The following is a 19,324-nucleotide window of genomic DNA, read 5'->3' as shown; positions in this document are numbered from 1 at the left end:
CCTCAAACTATCTTTCCCCACAGGACATTGCTAAATTCTGAACGATTTCTGGTCCGGCAAAACCTGTTTGAAAACAATTTTAAACAAATGGATTCCGAGGTACGGTTAGGTGAGGAGAGCTGGAGAGAGAGAGAGAGAGAGAGAAACCACCCCGTGACAGACGGTTTCAGCTTTGGAACAAGTTTGTAATAAGTTCTAATTAAATGCATTTTCTGGGCAAAAGTCAACGTTTCAGTAAATTGTAAAAATAACTTTTTTTAATTTGATTTGCAAACACACACAGTGTGCGGACAGCATGGATTAACGTGAGTCAAATATTATTTTATTTAGAAAAAAACACAGATTAGTGTGAGGTGTTTGTTGTGTCTGTGGTTTCATTTAGCATTTGTGTAAAATAAACAGAATTTTAATGCCAAACTGTCCGCATCGCATTTAATCTCTGCCCCTCATCTCTCTCCATGTCTCTCCTGATCTCTCTCTCTGTGTCTCTCCTGATCTCTCTCTGTGTCTCTCCTGTTCTCTCTCTCTGTGTCTCTCTTGATCTCTCTCTCTGTGTCTCTCCTGTTCTCTCTCTCTGTGTCTCTCTTGATCTCTCTCTCTGTGTCTCTCCTGATCTCTCTCTGTGTCTCCCCTGATCTCTCTCTGTGTCTCTCCTGATCTCTCTCTCTGTGTCTCTCCTGATCTCTCTCTGTGTCTCCCCGATCTCTCTCTGTGTCTCTCCTGATCTCTCTCTCTGTGTCTCTCCTGTTCTCTCTCTCTGTGTCTCTCCTGATCTCTCTCTCTGTGTCTCTCCTGATCTCTCTCTGTGTCTCCCCTGATCTCTCTCTGTCTCTCTCCTGATCTCTCTCTCTCTGTGTCTCTCCTGTTCTCTCGACTCTGCAGTCCCTCCTTATCTGTGGCTCGTGGCTCTGCCTTACCTGTCCCCTCCCTCCCTCCCTCCCTCCTCCTCCTCCCTCTGCCCTTCAGGCTGTTATCCTGTGTTACCCTCTGTGTCTGTTGCGGGTTGTAGGTGTGTGACTGTCGGCTCAGCTGCTCAGATGCCCGACTGCAGCCACATCATCGGGAGATGCGGGTGGCTTTTTGTCCTGGGTTTGGTGTTCGACGTGGGAGGGTTTGCGCTGCTCCTGGTCGGGATCTTCGGCCACCTGGAATACTTTGACTTCTTCATCTTCAGCGGGGCGGCCATCGTCTTCCTCAGCCTGTTGTGGTGGTCTTTTTGGTACACGTTTAACCTGGAGGTGAAGGAGCCCAGTGGGCGAGGCTCCATCATGTGAGGACAGACCAGACATTGCTGGATGTCCCATTGCTCCAAACTCACAAGGTGAGACCGAGACCGACAGAGGAGCGACAGGAAAACAAAGTTTGGTATAAAAGGATCCTGATCAACTCATTGCCATTCAACAAAACACAAAATACTGCAGATGCTGGAAATCTGAAAACAAAAACAGAAGCTGGGAACACTCAGTAGGTCAGGCAGCATCTATGGAGAAAGGAAGGAAAGTGAGTCAACGTTTCAAGTCCACGTTTTGGGATCTGAGGAGAGGTCATGGACCCCAAACTTTGACTCACATTCATTACCTTCATGTGTTTTTTGCTGGTTAGACTCCAGCAGTTACCAACGCACAAAGTAGGAAGAGAAGAAGGAGCGAAGGAGGAAGAGGTGAATTGCCTGTTGAAGGTAATCAATGTGACCGCGTTGCCAATGTGCCTGGAGTTGGACAATAAAAATAATCCTTGCTTTTGATATAATGCCTTTTCCATTGTCAAGACATCTCAAAGCGCTTCACAAAGTGGATTCCTGTTAGCTCGAAGGTAGACAACTTCCTAAAGAACTTTAACACAAGCTTGGAACCTGGACAAACATGTCTGACTGTTTTACTCCAGAAATGGCCATCGGAGGGAGAGAGAGAGAGAGAGGAAAAAACATTTGAAAAGACGGCGAAAAGTTCTGTAAATTGGAGACTGCAAAAACAGGAAAAGACAGCGTCTGTCTTAACGCAGCACCATAATGACTTGAGGGTTCCGATTTCAGGGAAAAGACGAGACTGTTTTTTTCAATATATGATAAATGCAGAAAATGAATGTTTGGAAGCTAAGTGCAATAATTCTCAGTTAGAACTCTGCAGAATACTCAATAGAGGTTTAAAACAAAATGTGTTTACAGTAAATTTAAAATAGATCCATATCAAGCATATAAATGCTCATTCTCAAATGAAAGGAAACTTTGGTGGGTATCGGTGGCATACATATGTGGAACTCTCAGCTGGGTTTCGGCATTTGTTAAGCACTGACTGGGCTAACAACAAATACATATTTATATAGTGCCTTTCATGTCCAGAGGACAGAAAAAGAAAAGTAAAATACCTAATAGTAATAATAATTCCTGCATTTTATATAGTGCCTTATCACGTCTTCGAGACGTCTCAAAACGCTTTATAGAATATATTGTCAAGAGAATAGACTGTATATTTTGTGGGCGAAATGTGGCAGCCAATTGCTCACAGCAGTGTCCCACAAACAGTGTGGATTGAGTGATCAAATCATGCTTTTCTTTTAAGGAAAGTAATCCGTCAATCGACTAATAACTGGGTTCCAATGATTGCTAGGTAAACAGAGGCGTGTGGAGTAAGGAAATTTGCCTGGGAGTTGAATCCGGCTCCTCTCGATTGTGAAGCGCTAACCACTATGCTATGGGACTCTGTGATAAGTAAGAGATTAATGCAGTTAATTTATTACAAGTTTAATATTTAAAATGACACAGGAAGGGAATGCGGGAAGAGGGGAAAACTTTACTTTTTCCTCTCTGGCTGAGAGTAAATGTCTGAAAAATGATGACGGTGAAAGTCTAATCTTTTATTATGCCCTTGAAATACTACCTGCATTTGCCATCTGCAGGTCAGCCACACACCTGTGCAGGTAGAGAGACTACCAGATTTATCTTCAGATCTGTTTCCCCAGCTATTTTTCTCGTCTTTGTGGACAATGGCTCACAGTCCTCAGTGAATGTAATTACACTTTCCGTATTATTATTGAAAATAAACAATAGAGCGAAGTGAAAAGGCTGGAATCAGGTGACGATTCCTTTACTGCCATCTTATTTATGCCTCCAGTTAGCTCACAGCACTGCTGTCGACTGCTTTTAGAGGGAATTTCAAAAGGAAAACTGTGAGTTTAGCCATTGTTACCAATAATGGATGGGCTTCCCAAGCCTCACTTTGCTGGTAACAGCAAGGTGAGTAGGTGCTGTTAGCTCTGTCACTGCCAACTCTGCCAACAATACCATTGTAGTACAATTTACATTTGTATGGAATTTCATGTCAGGAGGGTGTGTTGGAGTGCTACACAGGATATACAGTAAAGTATAGTGACTGTGCACTTTGTAGGCAAACATGGCTGCCAATTGGTGCCTCGCAAACACCAGGAAGTGAATGCCCGATGTCACTGCCTGGGAGTGGGTGTGTGAATGCATTTCAGGGTTTGAAAAACAAGCTTGCATCTCAGAATCGTGCACAGGTTTACATGCTGCAGGTGTTTCTCCATTGTTGCAGGTGCCAAAACATTTCACTCAGCAACATGGTAAACTGGAGGGAATTCCAAATCCCCAAGGCCCCGAACCATCAGGGACACAGTCTCTAAAAGTCTAAGATTAAGCAGAATCTCGGGAATGCCTTCAACTCAGAATAAATACAGAAGTCTTAACTTCTGCAAGGTCACGTTAATTACGTCCCTTCAAAATTCAGACCAAACTTAAGAATTTTTGAAAGTTCTACATGACGTTACATTACAAGGACAAAGGTCCCGAGGCTAAGACACATCGTAGTTGTCTAGAACAGGCTCCCAAGAGAATCAGAAACTGTTGTTTCTTTCAAAAGCCAATGAGATAGATTTCTGTTAGAAAATAATATCTGGGGATACAGTATATAGACACACAGATACAGTTTATAGACACACACAGATACAGTAAATAGTTTGGGACACAGCATGTTCATGCGACTGCCGGGATGGTGGGAGGATTTCATAGATTCATAGAATATTATGGCACAGAAGGAGGCCATTCGGCCCATCGAGTCTTTGACAGAGCACGTTACTTTCACTAACCCCAATCACTAGCTTTCTCCCCATAACCCTGCAAACCCGTCTTCCCCAGATACCTATCCAGTTCTCTCTTAAAAGCTGTTAACGAATCGGACTTCACTGCCCTTTCAGACAGATCATTCCAAATTCGAACAACCATCAAGGATGACGGACCTTGATCTTCTTTTGTCCAGTGATTCTTATTTTCTTATGTAAGACCCTGAGATTTGGGGCCACAGACACATCTCTCCGTGAACTGGTTTTCACGCTGCCTGGGAGATCAATGCAGCATCGCTAAGCACACGAGTCACTAGCCTGCATGAAGGGCGCTGTATAAATACAAGTTGTTTACAAACCCTGAAATGCATTCACATCCAGTCAAGTCATTCAAATGGCATCACAACCTACTTCAGAAAATCACAACTGGATTGCAATAAACAACTGAGCATTTTCTACCCCCTCCACCTTTACCCATTACAGTCTCCAAATCCTCATGATCTATAAATAGGATTGATTATGTGCAATGTTTCATTGATGTGTAAAACACAATTGTACAATGCGCCATGTGTAATCTCTTTAAATACAACTATTATGTGCCATGTGTAAACCATATATAAATTCTACTGTGCTAGGTGTAAACTATGTGTAAATACAATACAAAATTAAATTTGTATAGCACCTTTCATATTGGTAGGAAGTCCTAAGGCACTGAATACAATTGTGTTGTGCGCCATGTGTAAACCATGTGTAAATACGGTTATAAATATGCATCTTGTATAACAGAAGGAAACAAGTTCCCATTATTATGAAATGGAAAGAATTGTTGGTTAATTACATAATTAAAGGGACTGTTAATACCCTCTGTGCACAGGTATTTAGACATGCCACTTGGTTTTCATAGAGTTAACACATGATTCATAATAGATCCCACTGTGTCCTGAACATTACAACGCAAATCAGTCTGACATTACATCTGCCTTTGATTCTGAGACGAGATGCTTTATATAGAATACGGTTTGTGTTTCAGGTTGTAATCAGCAATTTATAAAGTTAATTAATAATTTAACATGATTTTCTTTGTTTTATGTGAATATAAATGTCAGTGAATTGCAATAATGACAAAAAGATTATTTTACATAAAATTTCAGATTGTATTTTCTAAGGGCTGTTTCACATATGTCAGTGAATAAATAACACACATTTAATAATAATAAAAATAATCCTTGCGTTTGATATAGCGCCTTATCATGTCATTGAGATGTCTCACAAACAATCGTGGATTGAGTGATCAAATTATTCTTACTTCTTAGGGGGGGAGGGAGGAGGCGATGGTGGCTGAAAATACAGTTGATGATAGGAATCCAAGCCCAAAGTCTTGTAATGCCCCCTTGACATTGAAAGCCTCGACATGAATTTAGATTATATTGCATCAGACTTGTCTTGAGGTGGAGTTTGAAAGCGGGGAGGGGTTTCCGTGGAGGAGGGAGTACCAGAGAGTGGGGGCAGAATGCCTGAAACCATCCCATTAGTGGAGGCAGAGCAGACAGGGATGACTTGATTTAAATCAATTTAAATCAGACTCAGAAATAAAAAAAGTGAAATGCTAATAGCCCCATAGGAGTGAACAGGAATATTAATATTTAAAGTGAAGACATGATATTAAATACAAAAAAATTACTTGTTTTCCATAAATATAAAAAGGGCATGTTTTGACCCCCAGCTGTCCTTCCTCCCCCACATCCAGTCCCTGACCAGGATCACCTTCTTCCACCTCCGCCACATTGCCCGCCTCCGACCATAACTTTCGCCATATGCAGCCAAAACCCTTGTGCATGTGATTGTCACCTCCCACCTGGATTACTCCAAACCACTTCTCACCGGTCTTCACAAGGTCAGCTGACCCAGACCAAACTCCACACCCACATCTGCCCAGCTCTGGCCCCGGCTCCATTGGCTCCCCATCACCAAACGGATCGACTTCAAGATCGTCACACTCGTGTTCAAATGCCTTCACTCCCTGGCACCTCCCTCCCTCTCCGACCCCCTCACTCCCCAATCCACCACCCGGTGCCTCCGCTCAACTGGCACCAGCTCCTGCTCGTTCCTCGCACCCTCCGCCCCACCATCAGAGGTCGGGCTTTCACTACGCCCCAAAACTCTGGAACACTCTCCCTCAATCCCTCCGCCTTGACCCCTCTCTCCCCTCTTTCAAGTCCTGCCTGAAAACGTTCCTGTTAAACTGTGCTTACGGCCACCTCCCCCTCCCCCCGGCTCAGAGTCAGGCTCACAACTGTTAAGCGCTCTGAGATACTGCCCTACGCGGAGGGCGCTATATAACTTCAAGTTGTTGTTGTTGTTGATACCCTTGGGAATTTGTTCGCCTACAAAATAAGCTTTGAGACTTCCTCCTGACATGAAAGGGGCTGTATCAAAAGCAAGGAATGATATACTATATTGTTTGTAGGTGTTACAGGAAACCGTTGCAAAATAGAGACTCAAGGAAAATGTTCTGAACAAGTAAGGAAATAGGAAATGATAAATAAGAACATGTCATTCAAGTCGAAGTTGCGTTGCCGTGGAGAGGGAAGTACACATTTGTTTGGGGAACAAGGTGCAAAGGCAGTTGGTAAATAGTCAGTATCCAGTTTACCTAGTAATGTGAGAATAACAGGTGTAATTCTACCTGCAAAATCGGAGCAGCTCAGCACCCTAGGCACAAAGCACAGCTACGGCCACATCGAATATTGCTCCATGGAGTATTATTTGTTTGCGTTGAAAAGCAAGTCTGTAGCAGCACAGATACGATGGCCCTCTTCTGTTCTGTAAGCTCTCTGTGATTCTTTCCTGCAGGTGGTTTGTAAACATAGCGTTTGAACAATAGGTGTATGTAGAAAGGCGAGCTATTGATTTTTCATGTCGCACAACACCGCCCACACAGGCTAAGTGTGAGTGATGAAATATTCATAAAAGTGGTTGGGTTCAGTGGGCAGCACGCTCTCATCTTGGGGTCAGAAGATCGAGTGTTTGAGCTCCACATCAACACTTTGGGAAACCCAAAGTCTAGACTGACTATCTAGTGCAGTGCAGAGCCAATGGCACATTGTTGGCGGTTCGGTTCTATACCAAGGTTCTACCTGCCTGGTAAAGTAGATGTTAAAGATGATATGACACTATTTGAGAAGAGCAGGTGACCTGGTCAACATCCCCCCAAATAAAATCGCTCATTCACTCCATAGTTTGTGAGACATTGCTGTGCGCAAACTAATCGCTGTGTCTGTGTCTGCCTACAATTACGGTAACTACAAAAGACAACAATTATCTGTCAATTGCTTTGACACATTTCAACATTATTGGCGCTCTATCAACAATTATTTAAAATAGATCAACATTAAATTGAAACCAAATAACCTACAACATTTTTATTTTACACAGCAGTTTATCACATCAAATTGTCTCAGAGAACTTCACACAATGAGTTATTTTTAAGCCTGAGGACAAAAGACAAATGCGCCTGGTAACATCCCACACTCAGTGAGGTCCCAATCAATTTATTTTACTTTAAATTTGAACGCGGATGGAATATTAGGTCAGGACACTGGAACGTGCCATGTGATCTTTATATCCATCGGATGGGACCTTGGCTTGACGTCATAATGAAAGGTTGGCACACCCTGAGCATTGAGCAATGTCAGCCTGGAGAACAAGCTCAGTGTTTCTGAGCTGCACCCATTGGCTGGTAACACCCAAAGGTCAGCACGCTATCACCTGAGCCAAATTGACCCATGACGTGGCTGCTGAGTGCAGTATATTCATAAACACCCCTAACAGAACAAACTCCTTGATGTGATGTCGTAATCTGTTTCATCCTAAACAAATTGTCAACAATCTTGGGCAAAATAATTGGTTAATGATTTGTTTTCATTCACCCTTTAAAGCAGCAATGATGGTAGACAGAAGCAGCAGAACCATTGAGGGGAGGTTTTACCAGCCTCGCTCTCAGGGGAACAAGACAGGATGTCAGTGGTCATGGAAATCTGGTTGGTTTGAAAAGCTAAAAGGAAAAACAAATGTAAATGTGCTGTATTGATTAAAAATTAATACCAACATCCTGATGATTCTATGTGTGCTAAAGATTTGCACTGAAAATGTGATGTATCAGTTGTTCACAAGATAGTTTCACTTGAATCATAAATTATTGTCAATTATTTAACATCCCATTTGTACAGCTGAAAGCAAAGCCGCATGGCCTGCACAGAGAGAGGGGTGGACGGTATTTCCTGCTGTGAAGTCATCCCTCGAGGGCTGAAAAGAGCTCCATCTGCCTCCAGAGTCTGACTAACTCTCGGAAGCCAGCACCAGGCTGGAAAGAGATGGTTATGAGTGAGGAGAGAATATGGACTTAACAAAGATTGATCAAAACTGAAGGGATTAATGGAAAGAAATATAGTAACAGAAGGAGGCCATTTACCCTACTTAGCCTATTCCACTACTTTGTTTGATCAAAGCAGATCATTGATGCTGCAATGAAATTACTGGAGATGCCTACAAATCAGACATTAAACCGAGGTCCGGTCTGCCTGTTTAGGTGGACGTTAACGATCCCGGGGCACTATTCGAAAAGAGAGGAGAGTTTGTCCGTGTGTCCTGGCCAACAATTCCCCAGATAACAAATTGGTCATTGACTTCATGCTGTGCGCTGATTGGCTGCAGCGTTTGTCTACAAAATGCCCACCCACTTTACGCAAAACCCCAGTCAAGCCTTTTAAGATGTCTTTGCTGACATGAAAGGTGCTGTATCAAATGCAAGGATTACTTTATGTTAAATCTTTATTTTCAATCTAAGCGCAATGACCAGATATACAAAGATACAAGTAGGTCGTCAACACACACAGATAAGGATGACAATTCAAGGTGGAATATGTATAAAGCTCCCCTTAATGGCCTGATTGGTAAAAGCAGCCTGGCTCGTACACATGAGAAGGCAACATGCTTAGATTTTAAAGATTCCTGGCCTGACTTTTACCCAAAGATCTGCTGCTGGAAGGTGACTATTGGAAGAGGATCCTATATGATTTTTCAGGACAATATCTCCTTAACTACAAGATGCTACGGGACGCATGAAGGGCGCTATATAAATGCAAGTTGTTGTTAACTCACCATTATAACCTAGCTGAAAAATCACTTGGTTGCTTCCAACCAGTTCAACTAAATCAAAAATTGCTCATCCCAGACATTACTTTAGTTCACTGTAGAGTTTTATTCAGAGCTGAGTGCAGAAAAATGCTTCTTAGAACCTAATCAATAACAATAATTGATGATAATAATTTTCTGGAATTATTGTTTTTTTTTAAATACGTTTTAAAATTACAACAAAGGATGCTGGTACAATGAATTCCTGAAACCTGCTATTTACAATGCATTTTATTGATTAACATTTATATTTATTTTATTATTTATCAAAGGAAACAATACCTTCACCAGAGAAGTGTAAATTTAACTTACAATTCCTACAGCATTGGAGCAAATTAAATTTCTGCTCAAACCATTAGGCTCCAATTCATGTGAAATTCCATCTGATCATCTCCGATAATAGCAGCCAACTAGATCAAGCCTGAGTTGGGATTGCTTGTCAGCGAAGTCGAATCTAATTGAACACTTTGAAATCCCTTCAATCTGATTCTCGCTCTCAGCCAGCATGAAATGTGGGCTGAGGTTTACTTTGAAACGTTAATGATGGGAACTGCGCTGCTCAGCGCAGCTACAGAAGCTGGTCATAAGCCTTCAGAAAGAGAGGAAACTTGTGATGCTCTGAGGTAGCCCAAGGCACTGTGTCAGGTGACCATCTTGTCTGGCATGTAGGGCAGTCCTAGCTGCACAAGCATCAGGAAAAAACACCAATTTATTATTAGTCTGTTGGTATGTGTAAACGAAAAATCATAGCAAGAAAAGGATTTCAATCTGCAACCTACTAATCTCTACCTCCGTACTGCCCTGGAGCAATGCCTTTACCTACTAGATCCTTATCATCCTTGTGAAAGAATTACTGGGAAGGAACAGATCACTCTTTGCATTTTATTACTAATGGTTGGTGACCTGGCCATTCTGAGATCCAGTGCTGAAAGAGTAATTCATTACAGGGTTGAGTAATAGCCAATCTGTCACTGACAGGGAAGCTTTCCAGTAACTAGGAATACTTCATACCAAATTTGTGGGATTCCAGTCATCTGCAGCTGTCACTTCAGAGCAGAGATTCTCAAGTCAGTCTGAAGCACCAACAATAACCCCATTACCGACTGGAAAGGATGCTATTCGTGAATCTTGTTACACGCCACCTTTTGGACTCCATAGAAACCACCACTTAAACATCAAATTAAACCTTATTAAATCTGAAACCATTTAGCTGTGCAGAATTAAGCATTGCTTTAAGGCTCCAGATCTATTGATCCATACAAAGAATGATTTCATTTATAATGGATTGTTATTTCATGTCTTATTCCAGCTTGGTTAGCCTCACTGTGAATGAGTCCAATGTTTTATTCAGATCAATTTCACCAAAAAAAACAAAAAAAGTTACTCCCTACCAAGAAATTGCAAGGATATGTTGAAAAAGCGGGGCAGTGGGATTGATTGTTTAGCTCTTCCAAAGGGCTGGCACAATGGGCTGAATGGCCTCCTTCTGTGCTGTATATTCTATGATTCTATGACTTGTTCTCTGTTATTGGGAAATAGCTATTTCAATGTTTGCTGAGTGCTCTCTATAGCAAACGTAATGTAAAATTGGAGAAAACGAGAAGTAGTAATTTGGCCCAACCAGCTCACCTTAGTAGAAAGTAGATTTAGAGAAAGTAAATCCTGATCAATATCAAACCGCAGGACAAGAAGGCAAGTGTAGAGGTTCCTGAAGGTCAAGTTTAAATAGCCACCTACCAGCAAATATTTCTTTACCCAGAGAGGAATCGACAAGGAATACCAGGAAGGTTATTTGAGGTCAAGACATTAGACGGCTCTAAGAAACAGTTCAATGCTGTCATGGGAAAATGGTAGAGTTAGTATTCTGCAAGGATGAGATTAGAAATTGGTTTTGGGTTGAAACTTCTCTTGTGTCTGGTGAAGCCTGTTTTCTGGATCCCAAATTCCAGATGAATTTGGGGAAATTTATATTCTTCTGAATTTGCCCAGTTCAGAATTATTCTAATCCCGAAAGGTCTACTCTTCGTTTCAGTTCAGTTTTTATAATTCCTATACATCTCCTTCTCTCAGATACAAAGATCTGCAGGAGGCTAAAAACACCTAATGTCAGAATTCAGTGTATTCAATGAATTTCTGAAATCAGAAATTTCACCTATGAGAAGAAAGTAAGAAATAAGTCATTCATAAAATTAATAATTAATAAATCATCCGTCTAGATGTGATGGACCACATGACTTGTTTCAGTTCTGTATGTAACATTCTATGATAATCTACTACTAATAATAATAATCCTTGCATTTGTTATCGAGCCTTATCATGTCATTGAGACATCTCAAAGCGCTTCACAGAATATACTGTAACGTGTAGTGACTGTGTATTTGTGTTGTAGTACGACTGCTACTGATGATAAACAATAATCCTCACATGTGATATTGCATCTTGCATATCAGGAGGACATCTCAAAAGAGCTTCACAGGATTTTACTGTGAAATGTAGCGACTGCATTTTGCAAGCAAATATGGCAGCTATTTTTATGCCGCAAAATCTCCTTTAACAGCCATGAGGTGAATTAAAGAATAATCTCGATGGATTGATGGCCAGGGCAAGAGGAGAAAAACCCTTCTATTTTCAAATGGCGTTTGGGATCTTTTACATCCACCTGTAGAACAGGCGCCTCATACAGGGAACTTTAATATTTCCTACAAAGGAAAGCACCTCATGCAAAACAACGCTGCCCCAATGCTAAACCTGAGAGTCAGTCTAACTGCGATCTCAAGCCTCTTCATGCATTTTGTACCCACAACTTTCTGACTCAAAGGCAAGCGTGCTATTGACTGCCACAAACTAACAGTAAGCTTCAGATGTAAAGGTCATGTATGCGCATGCACACTTCCACAGTTCATGTTTGTTCAGCGACACAAACAGAAAAGTTACTTTCTTCTTGAAATCACATTGCTTTTCCAGGCACAATAGTATCTCTGGGGTAAAGACTGAAAGCTTTAGTTAATCCAAGAACCATTACGTTTATTGTAAAATCAACCTTTCATGCAATGTTAACTCTGTCTGAAAGCTCTAATAATGTAAAGCCATCAAATGCTTTTAAATACATTTCCGATGAAGCTCGTCGCTAACTAATTATTACCTCTTTGTTTTTTTGCAATTGATTGTTCTATTCATGTAGTGGAAAATGTTGGTTCACGCTTTCTTAGTCCTTAATTGAGATTATGTATAATTATATTTTGAAGAATGTTTGTTCCAACATTTTTCAGCAAATAGTTATAGGATAGTAGCACACATTAAAAAACTAAATAACACCTTTAAAAATATGAGGAAAATATTTTCACTGGTTTATGGTCAGTGACTAGAGGGCATCAATTTAAGATAATTAACAAAAGGTGAGACTAGGAGCATGTGTCTTTATACACAGAGGGTTGTTAAGATGTAGAATGCACTGCCGACTTCAGTGGTCGAGACAGAATCTATATTGGATTCCAAGAGGGAGCTATAGTATCTAAAAATAAGTGATTTTCAGTGGTGTTGTGGAAAGGCACTTAAATGGGATTGAATGGCAGACAGAAAGACACACAAAAACATACAGATTGTTTGTCCTTACTGGTTACATATCTGCCATGAGATATCTGCAATTCCAAATCCTGATCCCTATCCCAAGTTGAGAGTATTGCAAGGACATAATGGGCTGAATTACTACTTAATTTCTATGGTTCAACATTTCAATCATTTTCCACACATATATATATACACTATATATATATTATTAGATATATATTAGGGCTCTAATACTTCAGGAAATAACATTATGGGATATAGTACACAGGCTTTTCGGGACATATGTGCATGTGAATGCCAGGAAGGTGAAAGGCAAACTCAATGGACCTTGTTTCTTTTTCTTCTAGCATTTCTTATGCAATACCATCACGTGCTATTACCTTTTGAGATTGATCTATTTAATAATGGAAACCTGGGCGTAAATACAAGGCAGTGCTCTTAGACTCGGATTGGGATCTGGATTGGGAATTGCCAATATCAGATTCCAGATATGAAAACAATACAGACAAAGAATCTCCATGTTTTTACGAATGTCTCTCTGCCTCTCTGTCTCTGTGTATTTGTGTGTGTCTCTCTAATCCTTTCCTTAATTGGATCAGATCTCTCCATCTCGCACTATGAACCTCTCCCTAGTCCGCATTATTTTACCGCTTCAGGGCATGAGATACAGGGTAACCTGAGAAGCACTTCCACATCAACCCACCCTATGTGCAGTAAACTGAGATTGATGTGAAATTATTATGCTATAAACTGAGATTAATGTGACACTGTAATAAACCATCTGAAATGGACAGTGTAAGTGCAAATCTGAGTTGGAACACAGAGATGTGTCAAGTTAGGGCCGTCTAGTGGTAGTCAGCAGTACTGCAACATCTAAAACACAGATTGAAATACAGTAAACTCCTGTAACTCAACCCTGCATTAACTTGTCTCAACCACTGAAGTCATCATGTACTGAAGTCATCATGGACTGAAGTTGTCATGCTGTTAATATCCTGGCCAAATTTATTTAGGTATTATATATTTATGCTTAACTCACCGTCCCTTTCTCTCAGAGTGACGAATTATCAGGAGTTTACTGAAGCTGATTTTAGTTGGTTCAAAATCTTTTATCAGGTGAGGTGACTACTGTTTCCTTGCAGTAAATTCTGTGATGCAATGAGTAGTTACATCACGTAATGCAGGTGTCCTGTAGCTAAGTGGTTAGAGAACTTCGCAAGCAGGAGACCTGGGTTCGATTACCGGCAGGGCGAAACCTTGGGGAAGTTTCTTTACATCACGCCTGATAATAGTCCCTCAAGAAAAAAACCCAATAATAATTTGGTCACTCAATCCACGACTGTTTGTGGGACACGGCTGTGCGCAATTGGCTGTCACATTTCGCCCACAAAATATAATCAATTCACTTTACAGTATATTCTGTGAAGCGCTTTGAGATGCCTCGAAGAACGTGAAAAGTGCTATACCAAATGGAAGAATTATTATTTTTATCATTCTCCAGCAAAGTCTCGGAATTCCCACCACCCACTGTGTCCATACTCCTTCAGTTATACCCAAGTTGTCACCAGCAACCACACTGAAGGCCACTTGATTCATCATACTTTATTAAACGCTTGTTAATGGTCTCTTCACTTTTCTCTGGACCACAAGGTTATGAGTTCAAGCAAATAGTGCAGGCTGTGGTGAGGGAGCACTGTATTGTACTTCAGATTGAAATGCTGAACTGAGGTATCAAGTCTGTATGCTTTTCAGGTAAATGTTTAAAGATCTCACGTCACTATAGGAAATTAGAAGCCTGTTTCTCTCAATGTCCTGAACAGCAATCCTCCAAATTAATTTACCATTCACCTTATGGTTGTTCACGGATCTTACTGTCGACACAAAATGGCTACAAAGCAAGTCACAACAATAATTCCTCAAAAGCAGTTTCAAACAGTGCTATGCATAACACATTATAAAAATGTTGGGTCTTTATTTGGCTAAACATGTTCAGTGTGGATCTTACAGTTCATCATTCTCTAATTTGTATTGATTTTTACTTGAAAATAAACAGGACAAACTCTTGGTTTGGAGCCATCTTTCCCCATGGGTTCGGAGCACCTTATCAAATGTCTGTAGGAGACAGTTTTCTTTTGTGTTGATAAAAAAAGAAAGAAGTTCTATTATTATAGTGCCTTGTCGTATGTCAAAATATCTCAAAACGTATCCCAGTAATTAATATCAAGTTTAGTGATTTTTTTTCTTGGTGGTGTCCCCCAAACAACCGCAAGGTAAGTGATCAATTTTTGACTAGAACACCAGGAGAAACTCCGTTCTCTTTTCCAACAGCACCTGATATGAAAAGTAAATTGTCTCAGAGGCTCCAGATATTGGAAAATGAAAGGTTAATATTCCTCAACCTGGGATAAATCGACTGCCATGAATTTCCACCAACTTTCATGAAGAAAGCAGTAATTTCTGCCTTTGCAATATTTTCACTCTGTGCTTTTAAGAGTTAAATAGATTATGTTTCTGGAAAACAAAACAATGAGCTAATATGCATCTTCCTGTGAAACCTCTGTGGAATTACAGCATTAGAGTTTGATGCTCACATCACACCAATCAGCTAAAAGCTTTCATTGTTGCCCTTCTGTGTGAGATGCAATGACTCTGCCACGAGGTACCTAATGGATGTTAAAAGCTTTTTTTATACTCTATTATTTCACTGTAAATAGATAATGACTTTTAGCGGAAGCAGAAGGAAATCATTTTCCTGGTCACTATATTTCTTAGAGACATTGCTGAAACTTTGTGCCAACAGTCAGCGATGCTCCTACCAGCGCTCTGGTTACAAAGGCTCTATTGAGAGCAGTTCTCACAACTGCTTGTCCAGTTTGTCACGGGTCTGTTCTTAGTCGAGACTGACGGAAGAGAATCACGTATGTGAATGATGGAACCTTACATTTGCATTTGAGACATCGTTGAAACGTCTCAAATTGCTTCACAGAATATATATTGTAAAGTGGATTGACTGTGTATTTTGGGGGCGAAACATGGCAGCCAATTAGATCAGAGTGGAAATTCTGGCAACTATTCAGACCAGCACAGGATACAATTACAATTGTATTAAACACAGCCCCTTATCCCATCAAACCGCCTCAACGTGCTTCACACCATGAGTTACTTTGAAGTGGAGGAGGACACAGCAGCTAATCCAATAACGCAATAATAATAATAATAATCCTTGCATTTGATGTCAAGCCTTATCACACCGTTGAGATATCGGGTATCATTTGGGATGTCAGCCCAGCTCAGTTGGTAGCATTCTCTAAGTCAGAAGGTTGTGGGTTAACTCCCCCCACCTTCCCGGGTCAGGACTTTGAACTGATATAGTCTAGACTGACTCCAATGCAGGGCTGGAGGTGTGCTGAATTGACAGAAGTGCTGTCCTTCGGATAAAATGTTAAAAAACAAGGTCCTGTCTGCCTCTTCAAGTAGAAAATAAATAATAATAATCCTTGCATTTGATGCAACATCTTTCACATCATCTATATTCAAAATCCTGACATGGGACTTGAACCCACAACCTTCTGAATCAAAGGTGAGTATGCTTCCAACTGAGCTGGTTGACACATAGATGAGAACATGGAACCAAACAGTTGAAAAATATAATCCTTGTTTAAAAAATGATGTAAATCTAATGATTGGGTGTCAGGTTGGTGGAGTCAGGAACAGGAACTTGTCCATGAGTCACAAAGTTACTGAGTTATTTCCAGGCTGATACTCCAATACTCCAATACGGGATTGGTATCAGGAAAGCACTGCATTGCCAGAGGTGCTGTCCTTTGGATGAGATGGTGCAATATGATTTGGTGCTATAAATTGCAAGTGTGTTCTATTATTGGCCTTCTTAAAATATACAGCACAGCCATACACAGTGCAGTTTCTTTTACACAAGGATAAAAAGTGACAAAACCCACCACTAGGGGGCACTCAAATGTCGTTTTTCCATTCTGGAGTGAAACAGAAGAGAATGTTTTGCCTCAATGAGCCACCAGGTCGCACAAGAAAGAGCACATCCAAATAATAAGTACTTTACTAAGTACCCTTTGAACTTATTTATTAATTACCGCCTTTATAAAGAAATACTATTGAACGTTTTTCTTGAAACTGCCTTGAAACGGATCCTCAAGCATGCAGTCGGCCATTATTTTGCGTGACTGTTGGAAGTATTTATTTCCAGCTTTACTTTAACTACAAAATACAGTCACTACACTTTATAGTACTTCCAGTGAAGCATTCTGCAAGTCCCAATAATGTGATAAGCTGCTGAATCATTATATATTACATAAATATCAAATGCAAGGATTATTATTTTTTGTGTTTCTTATTACTATATAATAATAATCATCGAATTTGGTATGGAGCCTTATTACAATGTCAAGCTATCTCGAAGCACTTCACAAGATTTTACCTTTAAGTTTGGTGGTTATGTATTTGCCGGTCAGTGCAACAACCAATTTGCACCCAGCAATGTTCCAAAAAAAACCATGAAGTGGCGGAGCATGACACCGCACTGTGGAGGGGGAGGAGGTAGCCATAACCACAGTCAAAGAGGAAGGTCTTCAGTCAGGATCTAAAAGAGGGAAAGGAGAGGGCAAGACAGTGGGTTTGGGGGAGAGAGTTCAAAAGCTTCGGGCAGACAGCACCTCGTTTTAACATCTCATCTGAAGGGCCACAACCACTCAGGGCTCGGCCAGCACTGCATTGCAAAGCGAGCTGTAGACTGCGAGTTCAATGTGCCAACTTGGGCCACTAATCTGACTCAAGGAGTTTCTATTGAGTGAGCCAGGTTACAACTCACTGCAAGTTTCTCTGGGTGTTGGTGGAGTAAGAGTTGGACACTATTGGCTGTGCAACGCTATGTGCCACCTGCCAGTGTGTCTGCCCCTCCCTGCCCTGGTCCTGCTCAGTGTTTACAAACACTCCCTACTTGGGTCAGAGGCCTGACATGCTGCAGATATGATGGACAGAGCCGAGCACATGTTCTGGGACAGTGAGGTGGGGAGAGAGCAATATCCCTATCTCCCAGCCAAAGCTCTCCCTATCTAATCCACCAATACCAATGACACAGCTCCCACACGGGAAGTGGGTTTAGGAGACCCCCCGGTTTTATTTCAGGTGCAAGTTCCACTTTTTTTCCCCCAGTTTAACATGTGCACCGCGTGCAAATCACGGAGCTGTTTCACAGTCCCTTACACATTAGATCTGGCTTTTACAACTCCTCCTCTGCAAGCCCAGAGATAGTGCACTTCTTATTGCAATCAATCATTATTTTTTTAAAAAATATTTTTTCCTTACTTTCATTTGATGTTGCAATGGGAAGATACAAACAGGCAAAAAAGGTCTCAGGCAAGATTTTCATTCTTGTATTCCCCGATCCTGATGTTATTGCACAATCATATTCTTTTACTTGAGTTGTTTTGTCTTTTTGGGGATATTTTGATCTTTTTGTAACATCAGGAAATAAAACAAAAATTACACTAATTATTACACCTTATTCTGTGTGTCGCCTTGGCTCACCATCATCTCTGAGTTGGGAAGTTGTAAATTGAAGCCCCGTGTCAGGATTTTGAACTCAGTTGAGGCTGACGTTATATCTGGGGAGAGCTCATTGCATACCTTGTCAGAGATACTGTCGTTTGGAAAGAGCCATTATACTGAGCCGTTTGTTATGTTAAAGATACTCTGACACTATTGGAAATGAGAAGGAAGTTTCTCTAGGTGTCCTAGCCAACAATTCTGCAGATTAATTGGTCATTTATATTGTGGTTGTGTGTGACATCTCGTACACAGAATTGCTGCCATATTTGTCTCCATAAAATAGCCTTTACACATTTATAATTACATGTGAAGCACATTGAGACATTTCAATATGCAGTAAAAGTAGCTCGATGACCTGGACTTTCATTTGTAATAATAATCATTGAATTTGATATAGCGCCTCATCACGTCTTCGAAACATCTCAAAGCGCTTCACAGAATACACTGAAGTGAATTGATTGTACATATGGTGGGCGCAATGTGGCATCCAATTGCGCACAGCAGTTTATCAATTTAGTTGTGCAAAGCTTTTTGAGATGTTCATTTTCCACGAAACACTGCTGCATAAATGTACCTGGGCTCTTCAGTTTTTAGAGAAGGCAACTCAGAGGAGACTTCATAGAGCTGTATAATATTTTAAATGGGATTCAAACGGTAAACCCAAAACTACACTTTAGGATACACCAAATAACAACAACAAAATTACATCTGTATTGCGCCTTTCATGTCAGGAGGACATCCCAAAGAGTAGAACAAGGAAAGAAACAGCCTGCGGTTGAAGGGGGGTAAATTCAGAACAAAGCTGTGGAAACACTACTTAAAATGAGTGAGTCGTAAACTTATGGAACACAGACAGACGGTGGAAGCAGAACATGTGGTTTGTTTCAAGAACAAATTTGACAGATTTCTG

This window comes from Callorhinchus milii, unplaced genomic scaffold (assembly GCF_018977255.1).
Source record: "Callorhinchus milii isolate IMCB2004 unplaced genomic scaffold, IMCB_Cmil_1.0 Scaffold20, whole genome shotgun sequence".
Taxonomy (NCBI): domain Eukaryota; kingdom Metazoa; phylum Chordata; class Chondrichthyes; order Chimaeriformes; family Callorhinchidae; genus Callorhinchus; species Callorhinchus milii.
Note: the sequence above shows the minus strand (reverse complement) of the source record.